The sequence below is a fragment of the Echinops telfairi genome, unplaced genomic scaffold (assembly GCF_000313985.2).
Source record: "Echinops telfairi isolate 266 unplaced genomic scaffold, ASM31398v2 ScPeMD7_2;HRSCAF=8, whole genome shotgun sequence".
Taxonomy (NCBI): domain Eukaryota; kingdom Metazoa; phylum Chordata; class Mammalia; order Afrosoricida; family Tenrecidae; genus Echinops; species Echinops telfairi.
The window spans coordinates 69,521,022-69,535,193 of NW_022103898.1; the positions used below are offsets into that span (position 1 = coordinate 69,521,022).

At 41.9% G+C, this 14,172-nt stretch overlaps 1 pseudogene; it reads left to right on the forward strand.

Moving 5' to 3' along the window:
• LOC101650628 overlaps positions 1 to 6,870 on the forward strand; it is a 23,008-nt pseudogene extending 16,138 nt beyond the window's left edge.
• The last annotated feature ends 7,302 nt before the right edge of the window (positions 6,871 to 14,172 follow it).

A 14,172-nucleotide genomic window follows, 5' to 3' on the forward strand; every position in this document is an offset into this window, starting at 1 on the left:
AACCTATAAATGTAGGCTCATAGATCTATTTCCCCATCCTCATATAAATATATTTGCATATGTACGTCTTTATCTAGACCTCTATAAATGCCCTTCTTATGAAAATATTTTGACTCGGAATCACTTAACTCTTGAAATCAAGAATAGCATTAAATAACTAATAGGTGCATTTAATTTTTTTCCTTTCAGATCTTCAGGCTGTTTGATTTTAATTAAAAAATGTTTCCCTTTAAAGACTAGTGTAAGACACCACACACGTGCCCTGGTGGCTTAGTGGTTACGTTTGGGCTACCTGGGAGGTTCACAGTTTGAAACCACCAGCCTCTCTGTGGGAGAAAGATGAGGCTTTCTACTCCAGTGAAGAGTGGCTGTCTCAGAAACCAGTCTCTTAAGTACCCTGTCCACAGGGTGGCCATGAGTCAGAATCAACTCCATGGCGCTGAGCTTTTGAGTTTTATATGACACTTCATCTCTAGTACCTTTTCCAAACTCACTTGGAGATTTCAGTATTACAATATTTTTATGGGTCACATAAGTATAAAATTAATAATGATGATGATAATCATAGCTAAAGGATATCAACCAATTTCTAGATGTCAGACAATGTGCAAAGCGCCTTGCCTGAATTATTTTATTTAACATAAGATGGCCTACTCAAATTGCATCCATTCAATCCAATTATATTAAATGTCATGCAATATTCTTGGAACCTCTCCTAATACTTAGTCTTGTACTAATTATCAAAAGGGAAATAGAAGGTTTTAACATGTGTCCTGCCTAAATTGATGGCATAGCTAGTGACTTTTTCTTATTTTCCCCTTTTTTTGCTTATATTTCAAATTGGAAAAAATGGTTTAGACAATTGATTCCTCAAGGTCATGCAAATGTCAAGGATTGGATGTAGGAGACAAGCACATTTTCTTGAAACTATTTTCAGATATTCTGGGTCCTACGTATTTAATAAAATAGGATCATAACGTGCATTCTGTTTTGTGCTTTGGGTCAACAATATATTTTACCCTATTTTCATGACAGTGGAGACACTAGACTGTCATGAGCAGTGAATGCCCTGCATTCCTTTACAGCCCCCGAGTTTTCCACGAGGTTTCAATGCACACTGGATGAAAGCCAAACAATTCTTGGGAACGATAGCACTCTGTGTTCTCTTGCCAGCTGTGCTTCCTCAAATGAAAATCTAAGCCTGAGCTTTTGGCCAAGTCCCTTCAGACTTGTAGTCCATTCTCCTAGAATTACATCAGGGTGGTGTTAGATTTGTGAGGCTCCATGAGTTCTGATCCATAGCCATTTTCAAGGTCTGTTGTATCACAAAGAATAAAATAAAATAGTGCTATATTAAGAAACAACTAGAGTTCCCCCTACATGGTTGGTTTTTGGATCGTATTATTATGAATGATCTACAAGAGAAATCTTGAATATTCCATCCTAAAAGGACTAATGATATCTGTGGGAAAGTCAGTCTTACAAAATAAAGGCAAATTCTCTTGTTGTTTTCCATAGAGACCCCCACAAATGATTGCAAAACTATTAACTACTTCAAAAACCCCTTCCCATTAAAATCAAACAATCCCCCCCACCAAAAAAACCCAGAAAAATGACTTGAAAAGTAGAATCAATTTCCCAGATTTATTACACTATGTGCCTTTATTGTACTTTGAACATTAATAATTTAATTTTAATACCCCTAAATATAGTAAGATGCATAAATAACTTAAAACTTTTTCAAAAAAAGGACAGAGTGGCTGATGTAGCTAATCAGATCGTTGCCTCTATGGATTGAAGATTTGGGTAATAGGTAAGATTTCCAACTGCCATCTTTATTTATAATCTGCAGGCCAATAAGAGGCAGTCAAGATATTTAGCAATTCTTTAGCCATGGTTTGTTCCTAATAGTCCATGGTTAAATTCCCCTTTTAGAGCTTATGGCAAGGCCAGCGGGAGAAATAGAGAAAATAGTTGTAAAACAAATGTATACTTTTTAGTTTCATAAACACGCACATACGTACCACTATTAATATTATATATGTCATAGAGATATACATACACGCAGACGATTAATAAGATCTGAAAAGCTTCACAGAGGAAAACAGCATTTTTTAAATAGGGACTGAGAGAAAATCAAAACACCAGCTACTGTCTAGTTGATTCTGACTTAGGATGCCACCATGTGCATCAGAGTAGAACTGTAAGTACCTATCCTTGTGGAAAGCGCTATGGACTGACATAAAACACCGAGGAAGGGAAATCCCATACAATCCAGTAATGCCTCTGCTGGTATTTAGCCCAAAGAAGAAAGAGAGAACCTGAACAGATGGGAGCTCTCCCATCGTCATTGCAGCACAGTTCACAACAGGAAGATGCTGGAAACAGCTCAAATGCCTATTCGTGAGGGAGTGGATAAAGAAACTCTGATGTATACATACATGAAATATTACATATCCTAGAAAACAGTGGTGAAACCATGAAACACCTCACGACATGGATGTACTTGGAAACCATTATGCTGAGTGAAGTTAGTCAATCACAAAAGGACAAATATTGTACGAGATCTCTACTGTAAGGATAAACAGCAAGCCAAAGGCAGGTATCTGTTCTCAGGTCATGTCATCTTCTAATCTGATCTGACAAGCAAAGAGGTGGTGTGCCTCCCTAATGCTGCTGATCCTTATGTCATTCATCTTATGTACATTTAAAAAACCACTTCATAAGAGGAGGCCTCACTTCAACTGGGGGCAGTTTCTCATGTTGGAGGAAGAGGGAGAAGACGAGTCAGTTCTGAAATACAGCATTGTTCCACAGTCACCCCAAATAAGTAGACACTCCTACAAGTGTCCTCAGTGAAGCTTAATGGAAATTTAATTCCAGAGGTGAGAGTGGGACATGTCTGTCTCAGAGAAAGTGATTTCACTTCTATTGGTGGGTAAACCAGGAGGGGGACCAGGCTGTGGGAAAAACGCTTAACATTGGTATACAGACCCTTGATGGGAGAATATGCCCTGTATTATATTCCTAATCAGTTGTTTTTTTTTTGGAGTTTCTATCTAGCTCTTGGTGAGTCAGGCCACGGGCCTGGCTGGCTATATAGGTAACCAGAACTTAGGACTTGTCTCCTTTAGCGGTGCACAACATCCTTGATAGGTCACACTAGAAGGATCTGATTTGGAAATCCCACTAGGAGCTTTAGACTTTACCTGTAAACACAACTGTAGCAGATTAAATGAACCTGGTGGCACATGTGGATATCTCATTGGGCTGTTAATACCATTTCCCCAAAAGTAAGACATCCCCCCAAATAAGGCCTACTTATAGTCTTGCCTCTCACTGAAATATAAGGCATCCCCCCGAAAATAAGACCTCCCCCAAAATAAGGCCCCCTGAAGCTACCGTAACTCTGGACTCTGGACTCTGGACCGTAGCGGCAGGTGACGTTGTGCAGCTCACTGTTAGCCATAGCGCAATTGGAGCATACAGGAAGTGTGACATCTCTTTTAATAAAACAATAAACAATAAATGTGTACCGAATTCTTCTTCATGGGAAAATAAGACATCCCCTGAAAATAAGACCTAGTGCATCTTTGGGAGCAAACATTAATATAAGACACTGTCTTATTTTGGGGGAAACAGGGTAGCAAGGTCAGCAGTTTGAAATGACCAGTCAATCTGAGGGGGAAACAAAACTCTCAGCAACTCAGCCCTGTCCTACAGGGTCGCTACAAGTCGGCATAGACTCGATGGCAGGGAGTTTGGTTTGATTTGGTAGCAGATTAAAGGAACAGAAATACTCCCTTGATCTTGAAGCTGTGAGAAAAGCAAATGACTGCTGGCCCAAGGTGGTGGATTTGGAAGTTATTGGACTCTGGTTCAAATTTCTTGCTTGGACAGGGCCCAATAATGGGTAAATTAACTACCTTCTATTTTCCCTTTTCATATTCTCTTTTCTTCATTTTGTCTCAGTACAGCAAGCATAATAATTTCATATCAAGAAGGCATTGAAGCCCAGTCAACCTCAAGTCCACGGGTCTCATGCTAGCTGGGGCCCGTCAGACTCATGTAGCTGCAGGCCAACGAGCCCGAAGGTGAAGTGGGAAGCACCAAGATCACAGGCAGCTGGGTACAGAGTTGTGTGGATCCAAGGTCAGCGAGAACGTGGTGGGGTGTGGACAGCTTGGCGGTTGACCCCCAAGGTCGGTGGCCCACATGGGGCCATGCCTGGAGGCAGACACAGAGTCCCAGCAAGGCTGAAGGAGGCAGACGCAGAGTCCCAGCAAGGATGAAGGCAAAGGTGACAAAAAAGAAGAAGGAAAAGTTCTCTCTGTCTCTCTTGTAGAAAAGGTCACACCCCAAGGAGTCATCATCAGATTGTGACCTGAATGATGGGTTGGACTTCACTCCTACACTTTCACAGAAATTGACATAAAATCTAACTGCTACAAGATCTTATTCATTAAGGTTAGGGTGCCTTCTTGATATGAAATTACTCCTTGAGACTTGTTTGGAAGTTCTAGCAGGGAGTGCAGCTACTCGTATACCCTTGCCCGAAGGATGGTCCTCCTTCTATCGGGGAAGGTCGTCCTCTTCAACTGAGCACACAGCTTCGGGGAGATGCACATGGAGTGGTGAGGGAAGAAGGGGACACCCACCTACCAGCCAGATCAACCGAATCAACCCTGGCGATCAATTGGGTGGCAGATGTCGCAGCCAGGTCACCCTCACATCTGAAATTACTTCTTGATATGAAGTCCTTTCTTATACATATTTGAGTGTCATTGGTTTTGTTTCTCTAGACAACCCATCCTAATACAGATCTTAAGGACCATTTCTAGGTAGGAGATTTTAATAACTGTAAATATAAAAATCACAATAGTATAATTGATATAAACAACAACAACAAGACTGCCATCATGTCAATGCTGACTCCTAGCGACCCAAAAGGACAAGGCAAGACGGTCCCTCTTAGTTTCCAAGAGACTGTAACTGTTCCGGAAATCAGAAAGCCCCATCTCTCTCCTGTAGAGTAGCCGGTGGTTTCAAACTGTGGACCTTTTGGATCGCAGCCCAACTTGTAACCGCTACAGTACCAGGGCTCCCCTACACTTGGGTCAAAATCAGCCATTCTCAACCTGTGGGTCGTGACCCCTCTTGGGGTGGGGGTGTCGAACGACCTTTTCACAGAGGTCTCCCCATACGTAACAGTAGCAAAATGATAGTTATGAAGCAGCAACAAAAATAAGTTTATGGTTGGGAGTCACCACAACAGGAGGAACTGTATTAAAGGAAGGTTGAGAACCACTGGACTCTAAATCTATAATATAATCTTGTCCCACTTATTTCCTTTCTGGTCTAGTTTTTTAATTTTTTTTATTCTTTCTTCTTTCTTTTAGACTTAGTTTTTGTCATTCTCTTATTCCCCATTAATAGTTTGGATTTTAATTAAGAAATTATATTTAAAATAATAGTGACATTAACATTTTTTGGCCAATTAAGAATAAAAGTGATAGCATCAATTTGAAATTAAAGTTATTTGTCAGTTAATTTATTTGCGCTTTACCTAAATGTACTTTAAGAATTATAACATATGTATAAGTCAATTTACCCTACCCTGACTCTGAATTGTTATACGTGCCTGCAAAAAAGACAAATGGACAAACGAAAAACAAATCAATGACTCAGTTTCCTGAAGTAAGAACGAGCAATTAAAACGCACAAATGGAAGCAGAGTCCTCTTCTGACCTGCCCCAGCTGCGGAGTCCCTGGGGGCACATGGGGTTCTGGGCGCTGTGCCACCGGGCACCGGCCTGAGTCACGGTGGAGACTGCAGCACTCGGCTGACCCGGACGGGGGCATTAGCCCTCTCCAGCAAGTGGTGGCCTTGGGCGCTGGAGCAGTGGTCACCTCTCTGTTCCCGACGGCCCTGGACGTGGTGGAGGTACGTCTGCTGTCCCAGCGCCCCTCGGGGGCCACTGAACTGAAGCTGCCCTCCGGACTCTGGAGCGTCTCCTACACCCAGTGGCAGGGCCTGCGGGACTGCAGCGGGGGCCCGAGGCCCTCACCCTGTGCCCGCACGGTGCGCACTGTGCTACCTGGGTTCAGGATCCTCCCTGATTCACCCGCACTAGGGGTGTCTTGGTGAAGATTGTGTGGCACGAGGGCGCCAGGATTGTGCCAGTCACTGCCATCTGCTTCATTGCCTGTGACAAACTCAAGATCTTGACCTCTGACCTCTATGCCCCCATGGTGGCTGGCACTCTGGCCCGCTTGGGCACTGTGACTGTGGTCAGCCCCTGAGCTGGTGAGGATGAAGCTACAGGCGCACCACCTGTCCTTTGGGGAACTGGGCGCCTTTGTGCAGGCCCCCGGCCGCTCGGGCGGCTGGCGCTCGCTCCCTGTGGCTGCCCTGCGGGACGTGCCCTTCTCAGCCCTGTGTTGGTTCAACTAAGAGCTGGTGAAGAGCTGGCTGAGTGGGCCCAGGCCAAAGGACCAGACATCCGTGGGCATCAGCTTTGTGGCTGGCTGCATCTCAGGGACGGTGGCAGCCACCCTGACCCTGCCCTTCGACGTGGTGAAGACCCAGCGCCAGGTCGCGCTGGGCACAGTGGAGGCTCTGAGAGTGAGGCCACCACTGGTCGACTCCACCTGGCTGCTGCTGCGGAGGATCCAGGCCGTGGAGCCAGCCATCAAAGGGCTTTTTGCACGTTTCCTGGCCTGGATCATCAAGCCGTCCCCTCCCGTGCACTTACGATCGGCACTTAGGAGTTTGGCAAAAACTTCTTCCAGAAGTTCAATCAGCAGCGGCTGCCAGGCCCTTGGAAGGGCCCAGGGGACTCCCATCTCCTGGGATGGGCTGTGGGCTGAAGGAGACTGAGCCAAGTGCCTTTCCTCAGCACTGAGGGGTGGGCCCTGTGGCCTCCCCCGCTGGACCACTCAGGCCTCCCTCACACCGACCTTCTTTCCCCTGCACCCCACACCCCAGGCACAAGGGTCCTCACTTTCTCATTCCTCAAGTTCAAGACCAAATTTGCTACCTGTCCCCCGCCCCTGTGTGTTTGCTGTCAGTGGGCCTGCCTCAGTCTCCCCTACTTCCATTAATTCCTGACTTCTGAAGATGATAAAACAAACAAGCAAATAAAAAAATAAAATAAAAAGCACAAATACTGCATCTGTATTTTGTTTATGTTAATAGCATCACACTAAAACATTATGGTTGTTACTATAATTTACTGAAATGAAAACTAATGGATTTAAAATATTATTTGTTCATAGCGAGCATCCTATATGAACTTTTTTATATGAGCTATATGAACTAAATTAATTCCTAATCGAATTTGAGGCAATCAAACTACATTAAACCTTATACTGATAATTTGGATGTGAAATGATTAAATTTCTTATGGATACTAATATAAGTTGGTGTGACTCCAGGTAAAAATCCATGAACTAAACATTTTCCACCTGGAAATGGCTCTTAATAGCTCATTTGATTTAGTCTTAAGCTTCTTGATAGACCCTGTCAATGTCATTGTTTCTTCTCAAGGAACTGAGGCCAAGCGGAATTAAATAGTGCTCTTAGCCCCTGGCAACCACGGCAGGCATGACCGAGTGAAAAGGGGGGAGTGGGAATCTCACACGGGCACTGCGTGGCGCGTCGCTAACCATTCTAGTTAGGCATTTATGCATTTCTCTTTCCATGTCTTCAAAGTTAGGGAACTGCAAGTTCTTTCTACTTCTCCACCAAAATCAGAGAGAAATTTATACTAAAAAAGGAAGGTTAAATTCAGAGCAAGCATTTCATGCTTTCCCGTCTACTCATGACCTTTACTAATCCAGTGGCTAGTGGTAAGTAACATAAATAGTTGAGAGCGCATGCCCACTAACCTAAAAATTGGCAATTCAAATCCACCTTCAGGCATCTCAGAAGAAAGGTCTCGCGATCTGCTCCTGAAAGGTCAGATCTATGGAAATCTTATGGAATGCAATTCTGCTTTGCAACTCGAGGGTCAATGTCAGTTTAAATCACCCTGACAGCAACTGGTTAGCTCCAAAACCAACACTAGACTCACAGCCACGGAGTCGATGCCGACGCACAGTGAGCCTGGAGGAAAAGACAGACTTGCCCCTGTCGGTTTCTGAGAATGACTGTTCACGGCAGTAAAAAAGTCCCATATTTCCTCCGGCCGAGCTGCTAGGGGTCTCAACTGCCCACCTTCATACCGCAGGGACTAGTTAGCTAGAGGGGCAAAACATAAGCTGAGAATGGGGACTGTTTTTCAATTTCAATTCATGAGATCCCTCTGTGAGTCTCTCAGATTGCAGTTCCATGGTTTCACAAAGAGTTTAAAACTAATCAGTGTATTCTAATATGATATTTTAATAGATACTCAATTTACTATGTATTCCTTACAAAAATAATTCTGAAAGACAAGTTAATGGTCTCCACAATCTCACCACATTTCATTGCCACTGCACTGGTAAAAAGGAACCCATTTTTATATATTATTTCACTTTGATTTTCTTCATTAGCATAAAAATTCAATCCCACAGGAAACAGGATTTGGGATGGATAATATTCCGTTTGACTAAACATTCACAAGTGAAGCAATAGAGTTAGGACTGAGTTCCATTCTGCATTCTTCCACCCTTGGGAAACTGGTTTGAAAGTCCTGCCCAACTAGGTCCTATTGCTCACTTCCCTCTAAACTGATATGTGCCAATAGTTTTCATATTTGTTTTGGTGTGGAAAGAGTAGATACCAAATTAGGTTATTAAGTTAATTGTGAAATGTTTTTTACAAATGTTAAAGATTAACAAACTGGTTTATTGGATGATTTCATATCTCCATGGTAAATCAGCATTTAGAACTAAACATCACAATTAAAAATATTGTTGACACTCATGCCTTTCCCACAAAAATCTATTTTGAGTATTCTGTTCACATTTTAGCTTTGGCTAGGTTGCAAGAGTGTCATTTATGATATAATAAAACATTTCAAGATTGGTTCTTTGCTGGCCTGCCCTACTTTGGTATTTCTCAAACTAGAATCCCAACCCCCTATGGTCCACAGATACATTCTGTATGAGTGATGGCATTTCGTGTTCTCTTTCAACAGTGCTGTTAGTGGCTGGTGAGTCTCTGCTGACGCAGGGAGTCTGCCTGTGTGCAGAGTAGACCTCTTCCATAGGGTTTCCAAGGTTCTGACCTTCGAACTCAGGTCATCAGGTCTGCCTTCGGAGGGGTTTCTGGTTAGAATCACCAACCTTTCAGCAAGCATGAGGATAAATTAGAGTATCGCTAACAGGGTTCCAATCCACACATGCATGGGTTTATTAAAAATATGTTTAAACATGTCTCTGTGATCAACAATGGAAGCAAGACAAGTTTTCTCCATAACACACTTGTCTTCAGCTCAGTAGAGTGTCTTCCTACAAGAGGTGCAGTAAACGGTGGCTTTGGAGGCATCTGCTGGGCCAGTGAATTTCAGGGCAGATTGGCCAGCTCAGACGCTTATGGCCATGGTGTTTTAGGCTTCAAAAGGTGTGATCTTGATTTATTATCTTGAAGGATACAATACGATCCTGGCTGTTTATTATAAAAAGATTTCAGAAAATTGGCATCTACCCAGGTGAGACAAAAATCAGGAAAGTTGTGTCAGGGAATTTTTTTCCCCATCACAACCTGGCTTCTTCTTTGAGGATAGCAAGAGCTTTCATACCAGAATTTCATAGTGAAACCTTACCCCATTGCCCCACAGCCTCTTCAGAATTCTTCTGTTGTTCAAACTTTAAAAAAAAAATTAAAATGAACAAATTTTGAGTCCTTCAAGGAAGCAAAAAGTCATTTTGACATGGTGTAAATTAAAAAGTGCAAAATTCTCCAGGAAAGAGTTAGAGAGATGGACATGCCATCTAGAAGGGATAGACTAGGTGGAGGATTTGTTTTATAAAGATTTTATGAGTTTGTAGCAGTAAGTTTTTACTTACCTTCATATTGCCTTTCTCTCAGTCTCTCAGACTGATAAAATTATTGAGTGATTTGCAATTCTAAAAATTTGGATCACAGTTCATATTTATTACCATCTTAGAACAAAAGAGAATCATTATTTTTTGATTTAATGAGCAAGAAGCACTATTAATTAAGAGTCTCATAATTTGTATGCTATCAAAATAAGTAACATACTTTAAAATATGCCTTGAGGAGCTCTAGACGCTAGTGATGATGCATTGGGCTATGATCCTTCAGTCGCTTCTTGGAAGCAAGACAGATTTGTACCCCCATAAACCGTTACAGTCTCATAAACTCACAGGGCAGTTGTACACTGTCCTTCTGTAGCTATGAGCCAGCATTGACTCAATGGCACTGACTGTGAGTTTTTTGTTTTTAATTTGCTTTAGAGAACAATAATAACAAATCAAAGAAATGAAATATTTGTTCAGTGTTAATAAATGTGATAATTTAATTGCCAAATATTTTTTCATCTACTTGTTCTTATTTTATATTTGCACATGTCTGGGCTATATGACCCCACTTGTGTATTAGTTTGTTATAAGTTGATGGCTTATGCGTTGCTGTGATGCTGGGAGTTGTGCCATCATTATTTTAAGTATCACCACCTTCCCTCATGGTGAATGGGTTTCAGCAGGGCTTCCAAACTAAGCACAGACTAGAAAAAAGGAATAAGTGGTACACTTCTTAGGGATTAACTAGTATAAACCTTATGAATCGCAGTGGAACATGTCTGGCATTGTTCCAGGGAAGAACAGCCCCTCAGATTGGAAGGCACTCAAAATATGACCCGGGAAGAACTGCTTCTTAAAAGTACAGTCAACCATCATGAGGTAGATGGATTTGAGTACCTTCATTTGCTCATGGGCAAATGAGATGAAATAGCTGCAAACATCCAGTAATAACTGGGATATGGAATGTACAAAGAATAAATATAGCCAAGTTAGAAGTTGCAAACAATAAAGTGGAATGCAAAAAAATCAACACGTTAGAAATTAGTCATCGGAAATGGACTGGTAATGGCCATTTGGAATCTAACTATCATATGGTTTACTATGCTAGGAGTGACAAATGGTGACAAGAAGAATGGTGTGTTCATCATCTAAAAGAATATTTCAAGATCTATCATGAAGCACAATGCTGTATGTGTTCAGGTAATAGCTATATACCTACAAGGAAGACAAGTTAATAGAAGTATTATTTAAAATTATCGTGTCTAGGGTCTTAAAGACTTGTTTCCAAACAAACAGCCATCTAAGTGAGATGTCAACTAAGTACACATGGAAGAAGCACACCAACACCAGTACCTGAAGGATTATAAATCACATAAACTGAAGGAGAAGGAGAAAATAGTATCAGAACCTAAATTGTGAGATTCTGGTGCACAGAAGGCTATGCATGACAGTGAGGCCCAAGACACATCTGCGAAATCCACACAGGAGTAAGCCTCTGGTGATTTCCCTCTATCAATAACAGAGTGGGAAGAAGCTGGTTACCAAACAGAGCACACTGGAGAGATGACTATAGGGGATCAAAATGATACACCTGACTTGAATGGTTAAAACCCTGTCAGTCGATACCCACTCGGATGCAAATTGGGCCTGATCTAGTTTTCAACATTTTCTGGTGTGTTTTTTTTCTCCTTCTTCATATTGGGGTTTATATCAGATGTATTTTGTCATTGGAGGTAACCAGCTTGAATTTTTGCTTTCTGTTTTTCAGTATATGAGACGCCAGACTGATGATAGAGACAGCAAGTAGTATAAGGGTTTCTGTTGGGGAGGGAGGTAAAGGGGAGCTGGTATCAAGGAGTTCAAGAAAGACGAGAATGTTTAGAAACTAGTTGTGGTAGCAATTGAACAATGCTATCTGATGTGATTGAACTCAGGAATGATATGATATCTGTATTCGCTCCCAATAAAATGGTTTTAAAAAATAAATAATTGCCAAATGCTAATATTAATGATGAAATTGAGGAATTCTACCAAATTCTTTAGTCTGAAATTGATCAAACATGGAATTCATTGATCATTACTGGTGATTGGAATACAAAGTTGGAACCAAAGAGGAAAGATCCGTTGTAGGAAAATATGGCCTTGGTGGTAGAAGTGAATTTTGCAAGACCAAAAAGTATTAATTGTGCATTTAATGTTCTAATTATTAATTGATGTTTACAGCCATTTTTCTAATTTTGGGTCGGGCATGCCCCATCAGTAAATGAAAGTCCTGCATGCTTAGCTCCATCCATGCCGTGCGATTGATTGGCTTCACTTTGCCACAATAGCTCTTCCACACAGAGGAGCTCATATGGCACAATGTCAGGCAATATTCTGCTGCTATTCAGATGGCTCTCAGTAGCTGGCCTAGTCCGCTTTTGTTTGGAAGTTCTTCTGAAATCTGCCCTCCCCTTTAACACACTTTTTCTCGCTTTAAACCATGTACTTATTTCCTTTTTCTTGAATGGCATTCGCTTGCTCTATGTACAGGTTCTTCATGAGCACAATTAAGTAGTCTAGAATTTATGTTCTTTGTAATATTATCCACAATCTGTTATGATCCACACAATCAGATGTCTTCACATAGTAAATAAAACACAGATATTCTCTGTTTTCAGCCATCTGACATAGCCAGTGATATTCTTCCTTCCTTGTTTTCTTCTGAATATGGCTTGAATTTTCTGGTATAGAAGACAGTATGAATTCAATTCAAAACAATTCTTGGCACTTAAATTCTCCTGATTGAATAGGTTATTATAGGGTTAGTGCCCAAGATATTGATGCATTCAATTTAATCTATGGCAGTATTCAATTTCCCTAGATTCATACTTTGTACACCAACCAAAATTCAAACCAAGTTCACTGTCACTGAGCCGGGGCTCACTCATAGCATCAGTACAGGACAGGATAGAACTGCCCCTGTGAGGTTCTGAGACAGTAACTCTTTATGGGAATAGAAAGCCCGGTCTTTCTCCCATGGAGAGGCTGGTGGTTTCAAACTGCTCCTTTTTTTTTGGTTAGCCGCCCAACGTGCAACTATGCTCCCATTATTACTGGGTATTTGCCACTGTTTTATTATATATTTTTCTTATTTGGAGTCATATTACATCATCAAATGAAGATCCTGAGAACTTTATTTAGGCTATTAAATCCAACTCTTCTTTTGGAAGGTTTGTTAGGCTAGCTTGACTAGAGAAACAAATCCATAGAATTAATTAAAAAAAAATATAAAGAAAGCATGGCAGCCCAGTCTAACTCAAGTCCGTAAGTCCTATACTGGTCCATAAGTCCCTCTTTAGGCTCGCACAGCCACATGCAATGTCGCAGAATGCAGGAAGATCACAGGCCAGTGGTGCCAAGTCGTGTGGATCCAATGGCAGTGGCTCTGGCAGCAATCAGGGTGATCCAGCAGGAAGGTGAAGGCAAAGAGAGAAGTCCCCAGAACCCTCCCTATGAGAAGGTCATGCACACAAGGGGTACCATCAGGCGATGACCAGATTGGAAGGTTGAATACCATCCCTATACTTTTATATATCTTCAAGTTGATATGAAATTATGTAGCTACCCTGAGTCTGACCCTTCCCTCCCTCCACCCCCACTGAGGGGTGAAACTCAAAGGAAGCACAACGGAGCAGCAAGGGAAGCAGAACAATGAAGTCCCTGAGGAATCTCAAAAATAGACTTCTGACTCAGGGGGCAGGGCATGCCACCTCATCACCGGATTGGAAAACATTTATAAGGGTCAGCAGACAGACCTGGAACTATTTAAAGGCTTTCTTTTCTTTTTTCTTTATGTCTATCTACAAAAGATAGGCAGGATAAACAATCCTGAGAAGAAAACAATGGGACCGATGTTGGGCTTGGGCGGTGGGGACATGGGAGAGGAGGAGGCAAGGGAAAGGCAGGGGGGAGCCAACAAACTCAGGGACAAGGTAACATAACAACAAGGGATCTAAAATTGATGGCAAGGAGGGCATAGAATGCCCGGTGGGGTTTTATTAAGTGCAATGTAGCCGAGAGGACGTACTGAGAGCCGAATGAAGGTCGAATATGTTAGTGGGGCAGGAGGAAAGTAAAAGGAAATAGAGGAAAGACCTAGGAGGCAAAAGACATTTATAGAGGTACAAATATAGGCATGTACCTATCTACTTATGTATAAGC